Source organism: Oryctolagus cuniculus, chromosome 3 (genome assembly GCF_051225735.1).
Source record: "Oryctolagus cuniculus isolate XC-2025 breed Fujian yellow rabbit chromosome 3, ASM5122573v1, whole genome shotgun sequence".
Classification (NCBI taxonomy): Eukaryota; Metazoa; Chordata; class Mammalia; order Lagomorpha; family Leporidae; genus Oryctolagus; species Oryctolagus cuniculus.
Window position 1 is genome coordinate 171,518,583 of NC_142869.1, and position 17,481 is coordinate 171,536,063.

At 48.8% G+C, this 17,481-nt stretch overlaps 1 long non-coding RNA gene across 2 annotated transcripts in view; it reads left to right on the plus strand.

The window, feature by feature from the left end:
• The window catches only part of LOC149127600 (uncharacterized), a 151,819-nt gene extending 135,076 nt beyond the window's left edge, over positions 1 to 16,743 (plus strand). For both annotated transcript variants that reach the window (XR_016231090.1, XR_016231089.1), the window contains one exon: positions 16,508 to 16,743. This is a non-coding gene — a long non-coding RNA (uncharacterized LOC149127600). The remainder of the gene's footprint in view (positions 1 to 16,507) is intronic.
• The last annotated feature ends 738 nt before the right edge of the window (positions 16,744 to 17,481 follow it).

Genomic DNA, 17,481 nt, shown 5'->3' on the forward strand with positions numbered 1-17,481 from the left:
TCTGGGCAGGGGAAAGCGGGAGGCCCACATTTTGTGTATCTGGAGAACAAATAACAGGCCAGTGGGACCGGTGGATGTCAGATGCGGGGCACCACAGTCAGAGGAAATAGGATCCTCTTGGGTTTTAGAGGCCATTGAATGGGCCTGGCAACTTCCAGTGTTGGAGCTGGTGGAGGGTTTCATCCAAAGAGTGGCGTGATCGGCTTTACCTTCAAACCAGATCTTCCAGTTGCTGCCCAGGGAAGGCATCCTGTGAGTGAACTAAAGCCTGTTAGATGCTGTGGCTCGCTGAAGTGGTCTGCCATCGCATGGCCAGTAGTCGGTTCTCAGTAACAGGGAATCAGTGGTTACATTTTCTTCAAGCACCAGTGATTTCAGACTGATTAACTCAAAGTACTCTTCTTAAAGGATACTTTTGAATTTTTGTGAAGTCATTCATGTAATCTGACACCTAACTTTCTCCTTTGAAGAGTTAATACTTTACTAAAGTAAGTGTCAAGAAAAAAACAGTGGAAGCAAAGGCAGGTACTGTTTACCTCGGAAGTTCTGGCAAACAGTGCACGAGTGCTAATTAGTTCATTAACACTTCACTCTTTTTTTTTTTTTTTTTTTTGACAGGCAGAGTGGACAGTGAGAGAGAGAGACAGAGAGAAAGGTCTTCCTTTGCCGTTGGTTCACCCTCCAATGGCCGCCGCGGCCGGCACGCTGCGGCCGGCGCACCACACTGATCCGCTGGCAGGAGCCAGGTACTTATCCTGGTCTCCCATGGGGTGCAGGGCCCAAGCACCTGGGCCATCCTCCACTGCACTCCCTGGCCACAGCAGAGAGCTGGACTGGAAGAGGGGCAACCGGGACAGAATCCGGCGCCCTGACCGGGACTAGAACCTGGTGTGCCAGCGCCTCAAGGCAGAGGATTAGCCTAGTGAGCCGCGGCTTAGAGCTTCCAGCTGAGACTAGCTCTCACACCCTTCCTGGCAAGCTCCAGGAAATGGCTCTTTTTCATAAAATGTTCGAAAGTTCTTCAGCTGCCTGCTTCTCGGGTTGAGGAAAGTCAACGGTGAAAATCCAATGTTTCAGCCGGCGCCGCGTTTCACTAGGCTAATCCTCCACCTAGTGGCGCCGGCACACCGGGTTCTAGTCCCGGTTGGGGCACTGGATTCTGTCCCGGTTGCCCCTCTTCCAGGCCAGCCCTCTGCTGTGGCCAGGGAGTGAGGTGGAGGATGGCCCAAGTGATTGGGTCCTGCACCCCATGGGAGACCAGGGTAAGTACCTGGCTCCTGCCTTTGGATCAGCGCGGTGCACTGGCTGCAGCGAGCCAGCCGTGGTGGCCATTGGAGGGTGAACCAACGGCAAAGGAAGACCTTTCTCTCTGTCTCTCTCTCTCACTGTCCACTCTGCCTGTCAAAAAAAAAAAAAAAAAAAAAAGACTACATTAGCAGTAAGCAAGCTAGTAATGTAATGAAAAATAATATACCTGGCAGGTAGTCATCTCTGCTAGAAAAAAAAAAAAAATCCAATGTTTCATGTTCATATTGGCGCACACACGCCAGGACCCTCGAATGAAAGCAGTAACTCTCTTCAGTCGTAGCTGGCTTCTGTCGAGTCTGGGTGGGAGTTGGCAGAGTCCGGGAGACACTGTTGCGAGCTCATCTTCTCCGTCCAGACCTGGCAGTGTGACATTCTGGTGACCTTCCTTGGCCATGGTATTTTCACTAGGTGACTTCTAACGTTGCTTTTGATCCCAACATTTTCAGACTTTCTGTTTATGTTTTTCCTGTTCATTTTCAGGAGGATTAAAAAAATTCATTACTTTAAGCCCTGTCCCTCTCAAGTGTCTAGAAAATTCCAGGGATTCAGTAGGAAGCAGTAGTTTGTTGGTAAACTTTAACAACTGGCGCCGATTGTCATGCATCAGCGAATGATGTGGATATGTTAGGTGATTTCCTAACATCGTAGAACGTACTTACACAAATTAAGAGGGCTGTCATGTCACCAGGCGATCACTGTCATACCGTGAACCATCACTGACCAAAATGTCACCGATTGACTATATGTCTGCCAGTTTCTGTGATGTAGACTCCCACCATGGCTGAGCTCAAGGTGATGGCAGCTGGTTCACAGAGTTCCTAAACGTTTAACAACCAGCTCTTGGGAGCAACTGTGAGCTGATTCCAGCACTCCATTGTGAATAAGCCTCCTTGATTGATTGATTGACTGACTGAATGACTGGCAGAGCAGACAGTGAGAGAGAGTGAGAGAGAGAAAGGTCTTCCTTTGCCATTGGTTCACCCTCCAATGGCTGCCGCGGCCGGCGCACCGCGCTGATCCGAAGCCAGGAGCCAGGTGCTTCTCCTGGTCTCCCATGCGGGTGCAGGGCCCAAGCACTTGGGCCATCCTCCACTGCCCTCCTGGGCCACAGCAGAGAGCTGGACTGGAAGAGGGGCAACCGGGACAGAATCCGGTGCCCCGACCAGGACTAGAACCCGGGGTGCCGGCGCTGCAGGCAGAGGATTAGCCTAGTGAGCCGTGGCGCTGGCGAACAAGCTTCCTTGCACATTATTCTGAGAGGAGCAGGACTTACGCAGCAAGGAGAAGGGTTGCTTACTTGTTATCTTGGCTCCGTGCCTGGTATGTGGGAAGAGTCATAAGAACATTGGAAGTTTGGCATTGAGATGTGTGGCCAAACACTGATAATAAGGGTGACTCCTATTTATCAGGATGTCTGACAACTCACCTGGGGCATTGTGCCAGGAAGCTGTCATTCCTCCATGCTTGCAGAAGGGCAGACAGTGATACACAGGAAAATTCTGGCAAGTGGAGGGACGGAGTCTTTCTCCCAGGTTCCAGACACAGGAAACTCTGGGCGAGGGCTACAGCTTGATATTATGTTCAGTTAGTCTTGTACTCATTAACTCAAATCAACTTTTGATTTAGGGCTGGTATCTCTTTTTACAGGTACGCATGCTTCTCTTGTTGCTATTTTCAAGGGTTAATACTCTAATTTTCCTGTCTTTGTGAAAAAAAAATCCTTTAATTCTCAGGATATGCTCAGATATAGACTCATATTTCATTCTTATTGAACCATCGTTGAAAGCCTAACTGAAGGTCAGAGGTTCAGTTCTGCAGTAATGAGTGAGTGAGACTAATCTCACCCCACAGCCATGAGCTGTGTGCTTTGAGTAGAGTGGGTGTTCTGAACTTATTATAGCTCCTAAGAGGGTTGGTCACCAGTGTCGGAAGGGGCTCAGGCCTCAGCAAGGTCAAAGTCTCAGCAGATCTGGAACTTGACATACCTGTAATGTTGAGACAGAGCGTGGTGTGTGGATGCCGGGTGCTGACACGGACATCTGGTGTCTGGTGTAACGCATACCCCTGATGCCTGGAGCAGCCATTGAGGTTCAGGGTTAGGACATACTGGAAACTAAGTGGGTGACTTATGGGCCCACATCTAGGTTGATTAGGAGACGAGATGAGAACTGAGGCACGAGAGTAGGAAAACCACAACATAACTTTACGCATCCAATAAAATAAAAGCTTTTGAGCTCTAAGAGACATGACAAGACTAGGCAGACAGACTCGATGTATCTTCTCTTCTTAGTGAGCGGACACACAGAGACACAGAATAGACACACACACACACATTCTGTATTGGGTTTTCCAGAGACAGAAGCAGTATGATGGATATATCTGTTTCTATGTAAATGTATTAGGAGGCACTGACTCATGCGATTATGGAAGCTGAGAAGTTCATGATGGCATAATTCAGACCCAGTCTGAAGGCCTCAGAACCAGGGGAGCCGAAGGAGTAAGATCCAGTTCATGGCCGGTGCTGTGGCTCACTAGGCTAATCCTCCACCTGCGGCGCCGGCACCCCAGGTTCTAGTCCCGGTCAGGGCACCGTATTCTGTCCCGGTTGCCCCTCTTCCAGTCCAGCTCTCTGCTGTGGCCCGGGAGTGCAGTGGAGGATGGCCCAAGTGCTTGGGCCCTGCACCCCATCGGAGACCAGGATAAGCACCTGACTCCTGGCTTCGGATCAGTGCAGTGCGCCTGCCGCAGTGGCCATTTTGGGGGTGAACCAACGGAAGGAAGACCTTTCTCGGTGTCTCTCTTTCTCACTAACTCTGCCTGTCAAAAAAAAAAAAAAAAATCCAGTTCACTGAGAGGATGCGGTGTCCCAGCTCAAGGGGTGAGGCAGGAAAAATTTAGCAATTCCTCTGTCATCTGCCTTTTATTATACCTGGGCCCTGCTCGCACCTACAGTGGGGAGAGTGATCACCCTATGGAGTCCATTGATTCAAACGTGACCTTGGGGATGGCAGGTGGAGCAGCCTGTTGAGCCTCTGATCGAGCTGGATGCCAGCATCCCACGTCAGAGCACCAGTTCCAGCCCCAGCTGCTTCTCCTCCAGCCCTGCTAACGCACCTGGGGAGATAGCAGTGGTGGCTCAAGGGCGTGGGCCCCTGCCACCCATGTGGGAGACCTGGATGAAGCTCCTGGCTACTGGCTCCTGGCTTTGGCCTGGCCCAACCCTGGCTGTTGCAGCCATTTGGGGAATGAAACAGTGGATGGAAGATCTCTCTCTCTCTCTCTCTCTCTCTCTCTTTCTGTCATTCAAATAAATGAATAAAAATCATCTTTTTTTTAGGAAGTTAATCTATAGCAACAGAAATACCCAGAAATAGTGTTTAATCATAGCACTCTATGGCCAGTCAAATTGACTCCTAAAATTACCATTATCCCTGCAAACAAGAGCACTCGTCCTGTCCTTTCTGGAGTACAGGTGAGGGCTCCAGGAATAATCTTTTCGGGAAGAACAACATATAACTGAGGATTTGCCTGAAAGATGGAGGCTAAGAGTAGCTTGTGTGTTATGAAATATCTTAATGAGGAGGGGGATGCTGCAAACAGTGCCCGTGTTAGGATTATGACTATTGTAAATATTTATACACAAGACAACATTTGGAAGGAGATGTGGAGGGATGAACATTAAGATAGGCTGGTAGGATTCTGCATGAATATTTACAGGCCTTCTTTTTTTAAGTTTTGCAAAGTTATTTGAATTTATTTTAATCTTTTGTGAAAGGGGTTTTCCATCTTCGTGGTGAACAAATGAGCTACGGTTTCTCTGTGGAATGATTGGGCTCCAGGGAGAGCTGAGGCCAGATCCCCCTTTACCACGGGAAGAGTGTCCGTGGCCCCTGAGGAGCCGGGCTGCTCCTGGAGGGTCCCTCACCTGGATTCTCCTTTGTTGTTCATTCCACAGCTGGGGGTCCTGGTTGGTAGCATTAACCTCGATACCAATGTGACTTTGTGTACGGATGGCGGAGGCATAGGTGGGCAGAGTTAGGACGCAGGGAAAGTCGCCCCCGTGACACCTTCAGATCTGCTCAAGACTCGATTCCCCACTTCTGTAAGGGATCCGTGTCCTGCCCGCGGCTGCAGCCAGAAGGCACCGGCATCATCAGTCTCTGCTCTGGGGTTAATCCGATACAAGAACTTTTTTTTTTGACAGGCAGAGTTAGAGAGACAGGTGGAGAGAAGAGAGAAAGGTCTTCCTTCCGTTGGTTCACCCCCCAAATGGCCGCTATGGCCAGCGTGCTGCGCCGATCCGAAGCCAGGAGCCAGGTGCTTCCTCCTGGTCTCCCATGCGGGTGCAGGGCCCAAGCACTTGGGCCATCCTCCACTGCCTTCCTGGGCCACAGCAGAGAGCTGGACTGGAAGAGGAGCAACCGGGACAGAATCCGGCGCCCCAACTGGGACTAGAACCTGGGGTGCTGGCCCTGCAGGTGGAGGATTAGCCTAGTGGGCCATGGCGCTGGCCCAATACAAGAACTTTGCAGGGATGGTGCGTCACAGAACTCTTGCATGGCCTCAAGAACACCTCTCGGTGCAGGGAAAGCACAAGGAGCAGCTCTCTAGGGTGAGAAAGTGTTTTCCAACATCACAGGGTGGCCACCACCAGCTCACTCTTCTGCTCCACATCAGTGCCTGCTTCACAGGCCCAAGAAGCACACTGAAAAAGCACCTGCCATGTAATAGCCCCTCGTTAAGTTTTGGTTCTCTTTTAAATTTTAAAAGCCTGCAGAGGTAAGATATGCATGTCACGCGCCTGCACTGCTGCCGGCGCCCAGCACCATGTTATTCTCACTGTTGACCGGCACACAGAAGTGTCAAACAGCAAACCTCGCCAGCTATGAACAAGCTGCCTGAGTTTTGGGGACTGGTGATGTTAGCCGCAGATGTCAGCAAAGACTGTTGCAATGAGAAGACCTTCCCCTTGCAGCCACTGTGAAGTCTTCCACATGCGTGTGTTCCCACCCTCAGGACTTCAGGGCCAGGGCTCATCAGCATTTACTTGCTGGTGGACGAGGACTGCCAACATCAACTCCATTCTCCCCGGCCCCAGGGAGCTTAGACTGGAGCCTGATGAGTTGGAGAGAATGGGAGGCAAGGGCCCCTGGAGGGGAAGTCACCTTGACCTTCTCCGTACGAGGTTGGGATGGATGAAAGAGCCCATCAGAGCAGAAAACCCAAGGACAGCTCAGGGAGTTGTCTCAACCCTAGGTTGAGACAAGACCCCCAGAGCGTAGACTTTGACATTAAATGGATTCCAACTTAGGCTTGACTTGATTATTTCTTAGAGGTATGACCTTGGGTAAGCTCCTGACCTGCCCTCACCGAGCCTGGCCCCTTCAGCGGGAAAGGGAACAGTAAGAACGGTATCAATCTCAGTAAATAACCGGAGGATAAAGTGAGGTGTTAGCAAGATGTGGCACACGGCAGGAAGTGCTCGATCCGTGTTATCTGGTCCCATCAGAATCTGGGAATCAGGTTGCTTATTTCCAAGTCAGTAAGTACCTGCTTGATATGCTGCCTCATGCTTCCTGGCCATCTTCTACTTTAACGTGCAATTAAAAGTGTTCATCTTTCAGCAAGTGGAAGTCATCAGACCTGGATAAGTTGCCCTGCCCAGCATGGCTCAGCACTCCCTAGACACACACCCACATGCACAGTAAAACGCGTTCACAGTCAAAGTGTGCAGGGAGCAGTAACAATGTAAGTACTCATCCAACTAACAATTACAGGGTGCCGGGCTCTGTTCTAGCTCTGCAATGCAGAGGTGAAAACAGAAAAAGACCCCCACTCCCCTGGAGTTATTGTATTTTTTTAAAGTTTATTTGAAAGGCAGAGAGAGAGAGAGAGAGAGAGAGAGAATGAATGATCCTCTGTCCACTGGTTCACTCCCAAATGACCACAACAGCCAGATCTGAGCCAAGCTGAACCCAGGAGCTAGGAACTTCATATTGGTCTCCCACGTGGATGGCAGGGACCCAAGCACTTGGGCCATCTTCTGTTGCTTTGCCAGGTGCATTAGCAGGGAGCAGGATGGAAGGTAGAGTAGCTGGTACTCAAATACAGGATGTGGGCATTGTAAGCAGTGGCTCACCCCACTGTGCCACAACACTCACCCCAGAATTATTGTATTTGAATAGAGAAAACATACAGCCAACAAGCTAAGAGTACTCTATCGTGTAACTCAAGTGACAAATGCTAGGGGAGAAAAGGAAAGCAGAGAAGAGCAATAGGACGTAGTGTTGGAGGGCATTGGAATGAATGTGTGCCTGCGATGGTGTCTTAGTTTGGGCTCTGTGAGTACCCCGGATTGGACAAATGGAACAGGCAGAATGGGGGCCAGATAGTCTGGGCCTTGCGGTCACAGTGAGATTGGAGCCTGAGTGATAAAGGCCACCCTACAGGGTCACTCTGATTGCTGCATTGAGGTAGGTCAGAGTGGGTAAGGGCAGACGCAGGGGCTGGCAGAAGCAGGGGTAGTGAGAAGCCATCAGGCTCTGGATACACACTGGGGCTAGTCGACTCAACAGGAGTTGCTACTGGTTCAGATGGGGGCCAGTGTGAGGGAAAAAGAAAAAGTGCATGAGGATTGCCAGGCTTTGGACTTGAGCACACGGAATTGGGAAGTGACCATTATAGTATAGATACAGGGGAGACTGAAGGCTGAAGGAGTTTTTTTTTTTTTTTTTTTTTTTTTTTTGTAAGATCAGAAGCTCAGTTTGAGACAGATCAAGTTTGAATTGCCTAACATTCCAGCTGGAGATACTGAGTAAAAAGGTGGTTATTTAAATCCAGATTTCAAGCAAGTGGTTCCGGTTTGGAGATAGGATTTCAAAAACCATCAGCATGAAGATGTTATTTATACTGTGAGACTGAATGCAGGGACAAGGGGGAGCAGGTGAATGCGAAAGATGAGCGATTGCCTAAGGACGAACCTCAGGGTCCTCCACCAGCATTTACTGAAAAATGAAAGTCGAGGGATCACACTCCTCTGGGGCTTTCAAGGTGGAGGTTCTAGCTGGGGTGGGGGGGGGGTGATGGCTGTCATTAGGCCAGCAGTGATACTTGGCTGCTTGTTGACTTAACACAACCACAACTCCTGGAACGTCTCCTTGGTCTCCTGGCCACCAGACCTTGCTGGTGTGGATCCTGGAGGGCCCACAGGGCAGGCCCCACACAGCCTTGGTGTCTGAAACCTGGCTTAGCCTTGCCAGAGTCTGCCAGGCCCAGGATGAGTAAGTATGAAATGGTTCATGCCACCCTGGGGACCAGCAAGCCTTTAGTCTCAAATCAGCCCCAGTGGTGTTACTAACACAGAGGAAAACCACAAATGTTGCAAGAGGGCTGGAGAAGACCACGGCACTGCCATTTACATACAACCTGACCCTGTGGGGGAGAGGTCGCTCTGTGACGTGGCGTATCGAGATGATTAAGCTTGGAGGTGCAGCTGGGACACTGGTTGAACTTAGCCTTGGTTTTGGCCCACAACAGGAAATCTGCCCATCTGCAGTGGGTTTGAGAGCCTTGAGAAGCAGAGGTGGGCAGCCTTTGAAAACCAACAGTGGGCCGGTGCCGCGGCTCACTAGGCTAATTCTCCGCCTAGCGGCATCGGCACACCAGGTTCTTGTCCTGGTCGGGGCACTGGATTCTGTCCTGGCAGCCCCTCTTCCAGGCCAGCTCTCTGCTGTGGCCAGGGAGTGCAGTGGAGGATGGCCCAAGTCCTTGGGCCCTGCACCCCATGGGAGACCAGGAGAAGCATCTAGCTCCTGGCTTCGGATCAGCGCGATGCGCCGGCTGTGGTGGCCATTGGAGGGTGAACCAACGGCAAAGGAAGACCTTTCTCTCTGTCTCTCTCTCTCTCACTGTCCACTCTGCCTGTCAAAAAAAAAAAAAAAAAAAAAAAAGAAAAAAGAAAAAAAAAGAAAAAAGAAAACCAACAGTGTAGTGTTCTGGTCTGGTGCTAGTTGTTGAGCTGGGTGATAAGGATCCCTCTACAGAGGCCTGGGCCAGCTTATCAGTCCTGAGACTGTCCACGCGTGGGATGTGGCATGTGTGTGTCCTTGCAGCGCAGCGTTTCCAAGACAAGGAGCTGGTGGGATGGGCGGGAGTGTGGGGCTGCCGTCGGTGTGCTGAGGCAGCGGCACAGACCTCTGACTCACACAATCAGTCCTCCCGGGTCTTTTTGACTATATTAAAGGGCCCACCAGGCAGTTGTGATCTTTTTTATTATCATTTTTTATTTTTAAATTTTTGATTAGTTTTTATGGATTCAATAGAATCCATGGATATAATTCTAAGAATATAATGGCATTCCCTTCTCCCCCCCATTCCCTCATTCTCACTCTCCTTTTTTTTATTTCTCTTTGTTTCTATCTTTCTTTTGTTTTTGAGATAAATTATTTTAAATTTACCTGACAGTAAAAATATTTAATGCTTCACCAAATAAGAAGTATAACAAGGGACATGTGCTGTGGCTCAGTAGGTTAATCCTCCACCTGTGGTGCCAGCATCTCATCTGGGCACCAGTTCTAGTCCTGGCTACTCTACTTCTGATCCAGTTCTCTGCTGTGGCCTGGGAAAGCAGTGGAAGATGGCCCAAGTGCTTGGGACCCTGTATCTGGGTGGGAGACCCAGATTAAACTCTTGACTTCGAATCGGCCCAGCTCCAACCGTTGTAGTCATTTGGGGAGTGAACCAGTAGATGGAAGATCTTTCTCTCTGTCTCTCCCTCTCACTGTCTGTAACTCTACCTCTCAGATAAATGAATAAAATCCTTAAAAAGAAAAAAAAAGCAGTATACCAAGTATAAAGCAAAAAGACCCTAGTTTAGCAGAAATATAGGCAAAGGCTATAAGCAATAATGGAATGGAAAAATGACCATTGGCTGTGATGGTCTTTGTAACCTCCTATATCATTGCTAGTCTTTCTCTTGTGTATCAACAAAGCAGTTTCTTGGCTTAGAGCTTTGGGAAGCCAATGGAAACCAACAAGAACTTGACAGGAGTATTTTATTTATACACAGTTGCTTTCTATTTATCAAAAATGATAGCTGTTTTTTTGTAATACACTTCATACATTATTTAAGTTAAAAAAAGTAAGTGTAAGGAAAAGGGTGATAAAACAGTACAGATGTTCTGTGGCTATGACAAAAATTTTGAAGGTAATATGTGCATGACTAAAGTTTTGAAAAAAACTGCTCTGGTGAGACAGCCCATCTGGGTGCGTGGAGCACAGGCGCGGAGGAGAGTTCTAGCGACCGAAAATCACTGCTGTTAGGAATTCTGAAGACCTTGTTCCGTGGTCTCTGGGCTTGCAGAAACGCGGACGGGAACTCAGAAGGCAGCCTAGTCTTCCGTCTTGGAGGCTTGTGGGATTTCCTGCTGGTCCTCCGCCCTCTGGAGCTTCCTGACGCTGCTGCCTAGTGTGAGCCTGTTTTCATTCTTGGGGTAAACCCTTGGTGGACCCTTTCTCATGTGCAGCAGCCCTGGGAAATTTTCTTGAGAATAGTAATATTTATTTTTCTGTTGTTATCTTTTTTCTATTATTGTCTTTTTCCAAATTTATTTATTGTTTATTTGAAAGGCAGAGAGACAGATGGACCGATAGGGCTCTTGCATACACAGATGTATTCCCAAGATGCCCATAATAGCTAGAACTGGGCCAGGTAGAAGCCAGGAACCTCACTCAATCCTGGTCTCCCACGTGGGTGGTAGGGACCCAAGTACTTGGGTCATCAATGTATACCTCCTAAGATATTCGTTAGCAGGAAGCTGGAGTCGGAAGTGGAGCCAGGACTCCTATGTGGGATGTGTGCATTCCAAGCAGTGGTTTAACGGCTGCACCAAACACTTGTCCTCCTGTTTTCTCTCTTAACTCTCTGATTGTAGCATTATTTAAAACAGGCAAAAATGTAGCGACAACTCAAGTGCGTAGAAACTGAAGGATGGATAAACAAGACGTGGTATCTACCTAAAGTGGAATATTATTCAGTCACATCGGAAGAGAATTCCGACGCATGCTACAACATACGAAATGCCATCCAAGTGAAATAAACCAGACACAAAAGCACAACTACTTTGAGTCCCCTGTTAGGAAGTATCTGGGATAGGAGATTCAGAAGAGAAGATAAACGAGAGGCTGCCCAAGGCCTGGGGAGGAGGAATGAGGGGGTTATTGCTCAATGGTGGTAGTTTCTGTTGGAGATGATGAAAAAGTTGTGGAAATAGACAGTGGTGAGGTTGCATAATACTGTGAATGTACTTAATGTTACTGTGTGATAAAGCGGTTTTAAGAAGAGTTAAAATGGCATTAAACAAGAATGCTGAATTATGCAACAGCTTTCTAAATTTTACTACAGTAGGGGGGAAAATGTGACTGGAAGTCTCGAGTCCATGGGCCGGGGGTGGGGGGTCCTGCAGGTTCTGGATGAGCGAGTTCCCCAGGGAAGACTCCTCAAAGGCTGGTGGGAGCACGCAGGCCTGGCTGCTGGTGTTTGGAGGGTGAGTCGGGGAACAAGTCAGGAGGAGGTGGGGCTGCGCGCTCAGCACAGGTGTCTGCTGGATCTGCTGGTTCCAGCGTGGCTAACATCTTCAAGCACGCCTGGTGCTTCCCGTGTGCAGAGACCTCCGCCTTACGATTTGCAGAGAGCACCCTTGCAGGCTGCCTCCAGGGGGAGGCGGGGAGCTGTGGTCGCCCGGTTGTGCCAAGGAGGAAGACGGCGCGAGGTCTGCGGGCCTCCTGTCCTGACTGGCGATCACGTGGGTTTTCGGGCCTTCCGCCATCCTTACTTTCCTGGTTGCTGCGGTGCGCCGATCTTCTGTGGCCTTGAAGTGAAAAGTGGGCTGCGCCTCAGCTGTTCCACTGCGGCTTAGGGACCAGATTGTGTGGATTTACGTCTTTCAGCAAATCAGTTTGCAGTTTTAATGAGGCATAATTTCTTTAACCTATGACTTATTTATGAGCGCATTGTTTAAAATAAATTTCATCTATCTTTTAATAGCTGTTTTCTGATTTACTTGCATTACAGCTAAAGATGAAATCTCTCTACAGAGTCTCTGAAATTTTAGGGAACTTCTTTAGTGATCTCCTGTGAGCGCAACTTCTGTCAGTGTTTTCTTGTATGAGTGACTCTTGGAAGGAGGCCCGGTGGGATTCTGATCCTCAGACTGCTGGCAGGCCATCAGGGGCCCAGAGAGTCTTAGGGACTTGCCCAAGTTCTGCAGTAATGCTGGAGCAGCCATGAGGAGTACGGAAGGAAGGGGAGCGTGATGGTGACAGCCTCGATTTCAGACCGGTTCCCTGTTCGTCTCCAGGCTAGGCCGCTTCCCAGCCGTCCATCTGCTGGAGGTTAGAACAGCTCGTGCTTCACACAGTTGGCAGGTTTACCTATATGGCATCTGGCAAACACAGATAACCTGCTGGTGTGTGTGTGTGTGTGTAAACTCCCATCCACTGGTTCATGCCCCAAATGTCTGCAACAGCCAGGGCTGGGCTAGGCCAAAGCCAGGAGGTCCAGAATTCAATCCAGGTCTCCCATGTGATAACAAGGACTAAATACTTGAGTCATCACTGTTGCCTCCCAGGGTGCACGCAGGAGCAGGAAGCAGGAAGCTGGAATAGGGAGTGGAGCTGAGACTCAGACCCAGGGCACTCTGATAGAAGATGCTGAGCTAGGCTGGAGCCACGGCTCACTAGGCTAATCCTCTGCCTGCGGCGCCGGCACCCCGGGTTCTAGTCCCTGTTGGGGCACTGGATTCTGTCCTGGTTGCCCCTCTTCCAGGCCAGCTCTCTGCTGTGGCCCGGGAGTGCAGTGGAGGATGGCCCAAGTGCTTGGGCCCTGCACCCACATGGGAGACCAGGAGAAGCACCTGGCTCCTGGCTTCGTAACTCTGCCTGTCCAAAAAAAAAAAAAAAAAAAAAAAAAATGCTGGGCTCCACCAGTGTGCCAAATGTCTGCCCCTGTATTTTTAATCTATGTTTCCTGATACACCTGGTTTAGAGGAGTCATTCCGTTCCATACTACGTCTGTAGAGACATCTGCAGCCGCTCCCAGCCCAATTATTTATATGATGTTGTGGCCTTCGTGCACGAGTCAGGTGGTGGACCTAACACTGCGGCAGAAGCGTAGAAAACCTTCTTGGATGCACTCGAGAGGGAGCACGCAGGTCAGCTCGTTGGTGTGTGCTGGTGTGTGTTGGAGTTCTGTTTCTATCCAAGCGTTATTTTCTGTCTTCTGGGGCTCATTTAAACAGCTTTAAACAGTGCCGATGCTCAAGACAGTTTTGTGTAATAAACAAAGCTGCTTAGAACACAGGTGAGAGGTGCTTTGAAGAGCGGAGTTGGTGGCCGTGAGGGCTGGCCTTTCATTTCATGGCAAATCTTCCTAAATAAAAGGATTTCTCTGGGCTGCCCAGACTGCTGGGTGCTAATCCCTCGAACAATTAGCCTCAAAGCTCTCCGAGCTGCAGAACGAGCTCACGGGGAGGGAGAAACACCAGGAGTAGATGTCCACTGAGCTATTTGTGTTGAAGTCGAGTTCTTTCTTTCTCGTTTGTGGACACACACAGCTGACAGTCTTACAATAAAGGTGCTTTGCCTGCCTCTGAGCTGGGTGCCGGAAATAGGCCATCCTCCATCTCCCACATTGCAGATCCTCTGCCACTTCTGTCTCCATGAGGCCACGTCTTTTTGTTATGATTTATTTATTTATTTGAAAGGCAGAGTTACAGAGAGACAGAGAGAGAGAGAGGTCTTCTGTCCACTGGTTCACTCCCCAAATGGTCGCAGCGACCAGAGCTGGGCTGATCTGAAGCCAGGAGCCAGGAGCTTCTGGGTGTCCTGCGTAGGTGCAGGGACCCGAGCACTTGGGCCGTCTTCTACTCCCTTCCCAGGCCGTAGCAGTGAGCTGGATGGGAAGTGGAGCAGCCGGGACTCGAACCAGCACCCATACGAGATGCCGGCACTGCAGGTGGCAGCTTTACCCGCTGTGCCACAGTGCTGACCCCCGTGCAGCCAGTTTTTAAAATCCACCCCTCACATTGACTCTTCCCAACTTTTTCTGTAGGGTGGAGATATTACTTAGCTCTTCCCTCCTCTGCTATCTCCCCATTCCCTTCCCCTCAACCCCCCCAGGAGAGAAAACATGGTCCATGATTCTCCACTTCTACCACCATCAGAGGAATGTGATAGGAAGGGGCATTTAAGAAAAACTTTGATTTTGAAATAATCTTAGACTTGATGCAAAAGTAGCAGAAATAGATTTTCCAACATCCTTCATCTAGCTGCCTTAATGTTCCATCTTTGAAACAAAAGTACCATGGTCAAAGTGAAGACGTTAACATTGGTGCAATACTAACCATTGTAGACCACCCCCCCCCGTTATTGTTCTTTTTCTGGTACAGGATTCAATCCTAGCTCCCATGTTGCATTTAGTTGTTATGTCTTCTCATAACCCCACTACCCTCCTTTTTAAGATTTATTTACTTATTTGAAAGGGAGAGTTAGAGAGAGAGCGAGAGCGAGAGAGAGAGATGGTAGTCTTCCATCTGCTGGTTCACTCCCCAAATGGCTGTAATGGCTGGAGTTGGGCCATCAGGGTCTCCCACAAGGGTGGCAGGGACCCAAACTCTTGTGCCACCTTTTGCTGCTTTCCCAGGTGTTTCAGCTGCTGAATCAAAGGTGGAGCCACCAGGACTTGAACTGGCACTCATATGGGGCACTGGATTGTAGGTGGTGGCTTAACCTGCTCTGCACATCAGTCCCTCTCATCCCCTTCAAAATATGACCATTCCTCAGTGTTTCCTTGTCTTTCATGACCTTCACACTTAAAAACATTTTTAAAACTTTTTTTTGAAAGGCAGATGCCCCTCCCCCCATACTCTCAGAGAGAGAGAGATTGATTGATTGATTGGGATTGGGATTTTAACATCAGCTAGTTCACTCATCCAAATGCATGCAACAGCTGGGGCTGGGCCAGGCCAAAGCCAGAACCAGGAACTCAGTGCAGGTCTCCCACATGGGTGGCAGGGACCAAAGCACTTGAGACACTACCTGCTGCCTCCCAGGAATTCGTACCAAGCTGAACTGGAGGCACAGGAGCCAGGATTTGAACCAGGATTTCAGTATGGGAGGTGGGCATCCCATGCTGTGACGTCACCACTGTGCCGAATTCCTGCCCCGACCTTCACTTTTGAAGAGTAATGATCAATTGTTTTGTAGACTCTGACTCAGTTTGGGTTTGTACGATGTGTTTTCATGATTATACTGTGGCTGTGTATTTTTGGCAAGACTATCTCAGGAGTGTTATGCCCTTCACCGGGTGTCATACCTATTGACGTGAGGTTCATAGGTCTTGTTACGGTGGTTTTGCCTTGTTCACCGGGTTAAGGTGTGTCTGAAGGGTTTTTCTGCTGGAAAGTCACTATGTTTTCTTTTGTAATCATGGATATCTTTGGGGAGATATTTTTAGATGACATAAATATTGCTTTTCCTCAAACTTGTACTCATTCATCTTGGGATTCATTGGTAGATCTTGCCCACAAAAACTAATACAGTGGAGTCCCAAAGGTGACTTTATATTTCATTCTCCCATTCTATATTTATTAATTGGAATTTCTTTGGAAGAAGTGCCTTACAGAAAATTTACTTCTTTATTCAACAACTTCCTTATATCATACTAGACTGATGTGTGTTTCTTGTTCTTTGTTTATTTTGCTGCTCACATTGTCTCAGCTTTGGCTACCATGAGCTCTTTCAGGTTGGTTTCTATGCCCTTTTTCTTATCTTTCCGAATACCTACTTTCTTTTTGGGCACAAAATATCTCCAGATCACCCTGTGGTTTCCTTGTGTAGACTGGCAATCTACCACTTCTTCAGGGAGCCTTGTTTCTTTCATTGGAGACTGTTGGGTAGCAAATAAGATCTGGGTGGTGGGAGGAGTTCTTGGCTACTGTGCTTCCATTCACAGAGGCTCATTCTTCTCTTTGCTTCCCACCTGTCATGGTGCCTAGAACTCTGGAACTCCTGGAAACCTATGTGATAAAAACAAATCTACTGGGGCTGGCGCCGTGGCTCACTTGGTTAATCCTCCACCTGCGGCACTGGCATCCCATATGGGTGCTGGGTTCTAGTCCTGGTTGCTCCTCTTCCAGTCCAGCTCTCTGCTATGGCCTGGGAAAGCAGTGGAGGATGGCCCAAGGGCTTCTGCACCTGCACCTGCGACGGAGACCAGGAAGAAGTATCTGGCTCCTGGCTTCGGATCGGTGTAGCTCTGGCTGTGGCGGCCATTTGGGGGGTGAACCAATGGAAAGACCTTTCTCTCTGTCTTTTTCACTGTCTAACTCTATCTGTCAAATAAATAATAATAATAAAAATCTACCTGCCACACTGCAAGATGGACTGTTGGATCTGGGAAGTTATGCAGTCCCCTGTTAGAATGCAATCATGCCTGGATTCTAGGAAATGGTGATGTGGCACCAGGTGAAAATAGGTTTCCTGGAAGGAGCCCCTGACAGAGGACAGCCATGACCTCAGTGGCTGAGGGGGACATTGAGGAGCAGTCGGTAGTCATGGGACAGTCACACTCACGCTCCTCCCCAAGGCCAAGTCTACCTTCATCTCACCTTTTCACACACCCCCCAAATAGAGTGTAGGGCTCCTTTATTCTTTCTTTGGGAAGGTTTGTTTTGAATATTTTGGTCTGAAAATTGCCATGGGCAGAATATTGGCAAAAATACCTAGAAACTCCTTCAATAACTTATTTCAAGCCCCCATGGACTCCACTTTCTAACATGTGTCCACCTGCGAAAGTCTGCCCCAGTCTTGAAGTAGTCCTATCATTCTGGCCTTTTAATTGAGCTTGATTTTTCTCCCCAAAGTGCATTTGATCAGTTATACACTCTTTTGATATCTATGCAGATGCTCCTCTACTTGTGATGGGGTTATATCCCAATAAGAGTTGAAAATATCATTGAAGGGAAAATGCGTTTAGTACACTAAACGTACCAAACAGCACAGCTTAGGCTTGCTTTTCTTAAATGTGCCCAGAACACATACATTAGCCTACAGTTGGGCAACACCATCTAACACAAAGCCCATTTTATAAGCCAAAGTTGGTGATCTCATGTAATT